General features: G+C 35.8%; 1 protein-coding gene across 4 annotated transcripts in view; it reads left to right on the top strand.

Moving 5' to 3' along the window:
• Positions 1–3,742: 3,742 nt before the first annotated feature.
• The window catches only part of apba1a (amyloid beta (A4) precursor protein-binding, family A, member 1a), a 44,638-nt gene continuing 39,809 nt past the window's right edge, over positions 3,743–8,571 (top strand). For 2 of the 4 annotated variants that reach the window (XM_028458019.1, XM_028458017.1), the window contains exon 1: positions 3,745–4,102. The gene's annotated coding sequence lies outside the window, so the exon portion shown is untranslated. Of the gene's footprint in view, positions 4,103–8,571 lie in introns of all 4 variants that reach the window. The other 2 variants (XM_028458020.1, XM_028458018.1) reach the window with 2 other exon arrangements.

Below are 8,571 nucleotides of genomic sequence, written 5' to 3'. Positions count from 1 at the left end.
ATGATGTCCACACCAAAAATAATAAAACCTATATGATCATTGATTAGGAATCCTAACGAGGTAACCAAGTGATAATTAGATGATAGATAATATTTATTAGTGTATTTTACAGCTGATTTAAGACATGAGTCAAACTGACCCGTTAGCGTAGAGATGCTAACAGGAAGCTAACACAAGAGGAAGATTATGTTTTATGGGCTTATTTATTAAATGCTCAGTAACTGGGAATGTAATTGATTTCAGGGTGGAAAATAATAATTGTAATTGGAAAAAATGCCGTGATTGTAAGATGTAATCATAATTTAAAAATGTAATTGACCCCAACCCTGACTGTCTCTGAAGCAGCTTTCTGGATAATTTATTAAAGAATAGAAATACAACAGCTTCACACATGAAGTGTGCGTGCGTGCAGATGTGGGGTTTTCATTAGTCAGCAGTTTTTTTTTTCTCTCAGAGCACACAGGTGAACACAGGGTGCATTAATGTCCTCCTATTGCACGTCAACTTCCATTGATCCATCAGTACATTCAGTCTATCTGTGCTTCCATGTAACGTGCACAGCATCACTATAACACACACACGCACACACCTGATCAAAGATTAACACTGTTGTCACCTGCAGGGGGGGGCGGGGCTTTGAATACAAGACTTATCTATGCAGAACTATGCTTTTTAAAGTTCACCAAGCTTTTGGAAAAGCACTCGCGTAGCTTCGGTCATTTCCTAACATTTTCTTTCTGTTCTGTGACCCCCCCCTCCCCCTCCCGCCCCCCCACCTACACACATCTGTACAGAAGTCAGTAACACATGTCTGACATTACGCTGTTATTATATGTCATTAGCATGAATAAGGTGTCATAAAAGCTGTTAAGTGTCATTTGCTAAATTATGACACCTTTGGAGCTATATTGGCATTTTTTGGGTTAGGTGAAGGGAGCTAGTGGGGTTAGGTTTAGGTAGGGTTAGGGTAATGAAGGGTTAGGGGTTTGGTTAACGAAAGGTTAGGGTAATGAAGGGTTAGGGTAATGAAGGGTTAGGGGTTTGGTTAACGAAAGGTTAGGGTAATGAAGGGTTAGGATAAATGTTTAAGGGTTTGGGTAATTAGGGGTTAGGGTAACAAAGGGTTGGGGTGAGGGTAATTAGGGGTTAGGGTAACAAAGGGTTAGGGGTGAGGGTAATTAGGGGTTAAGGTAACAAAGGGTTAGGGGTGAGGGTAATTAGGGGTTAAGGTAACAAAGGGTTCGGGGTGAGGGTAATTAGGGGTTAAGGTAACAAAGGGTTAGGGGTGAGGGTAATTAGGGGTTAGGGTAGCTAACAACACTTAATAACAGCCTTCATGACACCTTATTCATGCTAATGACAGGTGTTCATGTTCTAATGACAGCGTTTTGTATATAACTTAAAATAAAATGTTACCAGAAGTCTTAACTGACCCTGACGAGACGTGAACCTTCTTATGCAACTTCATATGAAACCAAACAAAGTAACGACAACACAGGGTTGGAAACAGGTTTTTGGCACTTAAAAGTTTTACACAAATGTTTTAGGATCTTTTGATTGTTGAAAAAGGTCCGTCAGGTACTAATACTAACTAGCGTCTGCTTTTATTATTGTTGACGATAGTTGCTAACCACATATTGGGAAGCTCTACCTTAGTGGACTTCAGTGGGCCGTGTGTGTCCTTGACAAATAATCCCTGTAATCTGGGAAATGTTGTATTTATTTATGGAGCTAATGTATTTAATCTTGTCTGCTCACTAAGAAATAAAGAATTAAAGCCCTACTATTCACACCTGCTTCAGGCTGGGTCACTAAGATGACTTAAGAGGTTAAGGGTTTGCCTTAAAACCATATTTAGTAACAAATATTCTCAGGTAAGTCAGTTTTTAATTGGTTTATTATTATTTGTGATGATCAAGCCTTATAGTATCATATGATATCAAACACTTTCTGCAGGTCTATGAACTGAACTTCAGTCATTTCATGTCATTAAAATAAACTTTGGTCTCAAAAAAATTCAGAAATCTTTACCAATTGTTCCTTAATTATTCATTAGGCATACTGTAAATATTATAAATTAAATGAATTTGATAAAAAAAAAAAAAAAATTCAAATGCAAAAAAAATAAATATCTGGGACCCAAATAACTGGATTTGAACTCTATTTATTTATTTATTGAAACGCTTTATTTTTTTATTGAATAATAAAGACAAACGTACTACCCATAATATGGCTAAAAAACATGAATTGTTTCTTATTTGGCGCCGAATACAGCACGTGTCAAACTCAAGGCCCGGGGTCCAATTCCGGCCCTTTAGAGCATCCAAATTGGCCCGCAGGAGACAGTAAAAGTGTCAGAGTTGTAGATATACAATATCTAACATTCACCAATTTAATTCACCTTAATATTTTTAGAGGCTCACAGTTTTCCTTTGTTCATATCACATGAATGCAGTCATTTATAATTGCAAATTTTTCCACAAATCTTGCAATTTCTCACAAACAGTTCCACAAATTTCCTGTAAATTACACAAACATTGGTTACAAATGTAATAATTTTTTAGGTGAAGACTGAAAAATATAAACAAAGTCACAATTGATGTTAAAATTGTTCTTTTCTCTCCTCAAATCTGTGGCCCACTTGAAATGGAACTGGTCCATATTCGTCCCCTGAACTAAAATGAGTTTAATACACGTGCTTTAAAGGATTCCACTGACTTAGCTTAGCATTAGCCTAGCATTACCATTGACCTGGCATTAATTTTAACCTAGCATTAGCCTAGTGATGGCTTTAATCTAGCATTAACATTAACCTAGCATTAGCATAGCAATAACCTTGTATTAACCTAGCATTAGCATTGACCTACCATTAACTTTAACCTAGCATTAACATTAGCCTAGCAATAACCTAGTATTAGACTAGCGTTAGCATTGTCCCATAGACTGTTAAAAGAATGGGCGACGCTCTCTTGCGGGAAGTGAAGCTTTTATTTTTAGAGCTCCCCCTTCTGACTGGCTGCAGTATAGGTCATAAACTCCGCCTCCTCAATGATAACAGATGGGATGTGGGTCAAACTGTAAAGTTAAAATACTCATCACATGTGTTTTTTCCAAACCTAAACTCTGCTGTAATCAATAGTTATTATCACCCTACATTGTGTTCAAGTTCTCATTTTTATGTGAAGTTTGTTTTAAATAAATTATTTGAGGTTGAAAAACGGGATTTCACGTCATATATGGTGATGATTGACAGCCGATGATTGGGCAGTATACAAAATGGGCGGAGTGTGTTACCAGGGCTCCTCCCGCCGGACCCTACTGCACTGACTCTGGCTCCAAATGACGTCAAAATTGCAAGATGGCTGCTACAGTGCACGCCCACTGCATTAGCCTAACATTAGCATTCACTTAGCATTGGCTTTAACCTAGCATTTGGCTTGCAATAACATCAACCTAGCATTAGCATTCACTTAGCACAAGCTGCTCTATATTCTTGTTTCCAATGTTGTCACAGCGTTTTTAATTTTCATTCACATACCAACTATGACCATTTGCGTACCCCTAGGGGTACCCGTACCCCACTTTGGGAACCTCGGTTCTAGATGTATGATATTAAATAACTCCTGTTTTCAGACAGAGGGCGCTGTTGTGCCACTGATCAGAGTACATTACCAGAGGACACACACACACACACACACACACACACACACACACACACACACACCTGACTGCACAGATTTGACGTGAAGGGAAACATTTGAATCATCAGATTCAGGATTTTCAATAGTCTGCATTTTTAATCTGTAAATTAGTTTTTAGAATAATTTATATTAGTTTTTCTATTTTTCCTGAAATCTTTTTTTGTTGTTGTTCTAATTCCAATAATTAATCACTGAAGCTTTATGGATTTTTGGAGCTTCTTGTTTTCTCCTGAAGAGTCACCAGCTTCTCCGTGATGATGATGATGATGATGATGATGATGATGATGATGATGTAGGAGGGGCTGGAAACTGGGAACGTGCACACGCACACGCACAGGAAAGATGGAGGACGGTGCACCGGTGGAGGAGCGGCCCTTCATCCTCTAGTCTACAGACCAAAGGTGCGTCAGTCAGTCTGTCTGTGTCCGATGGGTGTGGTCAGTGTGGTCCGGATCTGTGCGCGTGCATGTGTGTGCGTGGATAACAGAGGGGCCTATATTATACATGGGGTTCTGATCCGTGCGTGCGCGCGCGTGCGTGTGTCACAGCAGGGAAGAGATTGTGCGCGCGTGCGTTACCTGGTCCTGAATGCGGCTCTGAGGAGCAGATTAATGTAGATGAGATAATTATTAACCTCATTAACATATAGGTGTGTCCTACACACGCACACACACGTGGGGTGCCGAACTCTGTCACAGTTTGTTTCATAGCTGATGTAATTTCAACATAATGCTCATTTTTCTTTCATTTGAGACATTTATATGAGATTTATATTTAACATTTATATGAAGATTTAACATTTACATTTAGATTTACCATTTATATTTAAGATTTATTGTTATATTTAATATTTATATTGTTATATTTAATATTTATATTTAACATTTATTCTTATATTTAACATCTAATATTTAGATTTAAATTTAACATTTAGATTTGGATTTAACAATTACATTTAGATTTAACATTTTGGTTTCGATTCAACATTTACATTACAATTTACCATTTATTGTTATGTTTAACATTTAGATTTACCATTTATATTTAACATTTATATTTATATTTAACATTTAAATTTAGATTTAACATTTAGATTTAGATTTAACATCTACATTTGAATTTAACTTTTACATTTAGATTTTGATTTAACATTTACATTTAGATTTAACATTGATGTTTAACATTTAAATTTAGATTCATTTGTATGAAATGAAAGAAAAATTAGCTAAAAATCAGCCATCTTCAATAAATCTACAGAATATTGAATAATTAGTCATTTTTTAGCCTTATTCCACCATTCTCTGATCATTCCATTCTCACCTAAAATGATCCGATTACAGACTTTAATCTAATTTTTATTTATTGACCTAATTTAAACAACAACGTTTACCAAAATTAATGAAGTCATTCATCTTCTAAGTCTCCTCTCAGTGGGTCACACCCCAGACGGGGCTCCGGTCCATCGCAGGTCATTGTTTACCTGATGTTATATTAGATAAAGATCAGATTGTTGTCAAATGCTTCTTTTTCTTCATTTGTAACTTGGCTCCAAAAACAACCCGAACAGCCTGTGGTTGCTTAGTGACAGAAGTGTATTATTTAATGAAAAAGTTGTTAATTGTCTCATTTGATAAATTCAATGTGACACATATCTGTAACTTTGTTTTTATCTTAAACAAACCTATGATTCATATCTGAAACGCTGAGTTTTCCAGCTGCTGCAAAGGGTCAGTGACGCATCACTGCAGCACAACTCTCTCTACCATAGCGAGCTGGAGCAGCTTTTACCTTAAACTCACTTATAGACATTCAGACTCCTCTGGATGGGAAAAGATTCAGGAATGAAATACAACTATGATTTACTCACACGTACTCTGACAGTCTCTTTCATATCTCTACTCTGCTGTGTTATATATGTGGCAAAGTTAAGGCTCGGGGGCAAAATCTGTCCCTTTAGAGCGTCCGATTCGGCCCACGGGAGGAAGTAAAAATGACAGAAAAAACATTAATCCTTGTGTGAACCAGTGGTTCTCAACCTTTTCAGCCCTGTGACCCCCAAAATAAAGGTTCCAGAGAGTGGGGACCCCCACTGTACCTGAAGGTGGTTGAACACAGACATGAACATAAATCTTTGTTTTAATCAGAAATAAAATGGGTTCAAAGTGACCAAAAATGGTAGAAAAGGTGGTGAAATGGGTTTTTAAAAACCACAGAAATTGGTTAAAAGTTGCACAAGAGTGGGCAAAAACAGACAGAAAAAGTGGCAAAAAGGGTTTAAAGTGTCAATATTGGAACAATGAGTTTAAACTGGCAAATAATGGGCATGACAAATGGTGAATGTAGTTAAATTGGTAAAAAAATAAAAGCGTGAAATATGGTGAAAAGAGGTTAAAAGTGACATTAATGGATCAATATATGTGACATTAGGTGGAAAAGTGGTGGAAATGGTTTATAAGTGCTGAACATGTCTAGAAAGTGGAAAAAATGTGCAGAAAAGGCCTTGAAATGTGAGAAACGTAGCAAAAATGCATTAAAATGGGTTCAAATATGGCAAGAAAAAGTGATGAAAATGGGTTCAAATATGGCAAGTTTGCAGAAAAGGGAAAAAATTAGCAAAAATGGGCTGAAATTGTTGAAAAAATATTCTTAATTTCTTGATGACATCATTCTCACGATCCCAAATGTGATCCGGACCCCAAGGTTGAGAACCCACAGTGTAAATTCTCAACTAGCTCAGATATAGATACTGTATATCAGTCCCTCTAAATGCACACATTGATTAAATAAAACTCCACAGTATTTGCCAGAACTCACAGTTTTATATAATTATATCACATGATGACAATCATTTTGAATATCAAATTGTTGAAATCATTTTTCCAAACTGCTCCAATTTTCCTGAACTTATTCCGCAAAACTTCGCCCAAATAATTTAAAGATTCTCGGATCAATTTGAAATGCATCCATATTGATTTAAAAAAAAAAAAAAGAAATATTGAAAAATAAAGGTGTTTTTTTTTTTAACCTTTATTTAAGTGTTTTCCACTGCAGGACACACTGTAACTACACAAACCTGGACATGTTGACCAGCTTGTGTTTTTTCAATCAAATCTAAAAAGAAAGTTTTAACTTTCTGCATTTATTTGTGCTTCTAGGCATAAACGTCAGTTAAGTTACACTAAAGTCAAAGTTGGTTTAAAAGCCACAGGAAGATTGTACGTATATGTTTTTATTATAAGTTGTTTGCACAAAGCCAATGTTTTGTGTGTAAAATATGCCAATAAAATATATTTCATACATAATGTTTTTATGGAAGTGTACACATTTACAGATGAGTTGTTTCTTAAGTCATATATATATAAAAAAAAATCGCAATAATCGCCTTATACTTTAATATATATATATACACTAGGGATGTAACGATTCACTCAACTCCCGATACGATTCGATTCACGATACTGGGTTCACGATACGATTCTCTCACGATTTATTTTACAAAATGGGACTGTATATAAATGACTGAAAAATATTCCTTTATTTTTTTTGGGAAAATACTATACTATTTTTCATTGTCAAAAGAATCCCTTGATAAACTATTCAAAACAATGCAATTTAACTAAAAATAAATCTTGAATGAAATAAATAAAGGAATAATACAACTGAAGAAGAAGCTTATTATTTAAATTCTGGTTCTATAGTAAACAATACAAAACTGCATAATAGTTCTTTTTCTTTTTAAAAGTGCAACTGAAAATGTATTTTGTGCCTTAACAATTGGACTTCAAAAACAAAAAAACAAGTCATTTTACTGTATTTAGGTCAGATATTTGTTTGAACCAGCAGAGGGCGCTGGTAACCCAGTGGTCGGTTGGCATGCAGATATTTTGCTGTGAAGAAGAGATGCTATGCTAGCAGACAGAGCTAATAGAAAAACGTGACTTTTACAGATATTCACGTAATATTACAGATATTATTTCGGTGCTAAAGGGGTAATGAATCATTTATGAATATGTTTAAGAGTAGAAGATGGCCAGAAAGAAAGTATTAGCATATTTCACTCGCCGCCAACACTTCTGGGTAGCGCCCTCTGCTGGTTAAAAAAAGTACTGCGATTCAATTTTCACAGCATCGATGTGAATCGTTATACCTATGAATCGATTTTGAACTGCCTTACGATTAATCGTTACATCCCTAATATACACACATATAAGTGTATTTATACATATATATGAAAGACTTATATATATATATATATGAAAAACCCGGACGCCATCTTTGTAGTCATTTCTATCGTTTAGGATGTTAGAAAAATCGTTGTATCAGCTCCAGCTCAACTCAAGTTCTCACACCTCTTCTGTGTCGAACGATTCCGAGTAAATGGGTAAAAGTTGTAGACAGAGGCTGCTATAGGGGACTTTCTAGAGAAGTGCTGATAAATGTGAGACGTTGTTTCTGCTCCAGTGTTGGAGGTGTTTTCTTATCCTGCTGCATCATCTCAGCTCATAAACTAGGTCACTGCTGATCTTTCTCTGTGGGCGTTTGATTCTTTATCTTCCTGCAGCACTAAAAACTAAAAAGGGACGTATTTTCTTAGTAGTTTTATCAGCTTGAGTTTCTCTTAGCTTAACAATTACTGAACCAGTTCATCTACAGATGTTCTACAGAAGAAAAAGAGACTTTCTGCTTTCACTGTTTTCTTCGTGGTTTTGTGTTAAAATACCAAAAATTGATTATGATACTCGTTGGAATCACAGACCGAAGCATGCGTTGGCCATTAGGAGGAGCTACAGAGGTTTTAACCCTCAGGTACCAAATGTGTTCCTTCTGCTTATTCAGTGTTTCAAATATTAAATATTTCATTCAGTTTAAG

This window comes from Gouania willdenowi, chromosome 9, assembly GCF_900634775.1.
Source record: "Gouania willdenowi chromosome 9, fGouWil2.1, whole genome shotgun sequence".
Lineage (NCBI taxonomy): Eukaryota > Metazoa > Chordata > Actinopteri > Blenniiformes > Gobiesocidae > Gouania > Gouania willdenowi.
This window is presented reverse-complemented; position numbering and strand designations above follow the sequence as displayed.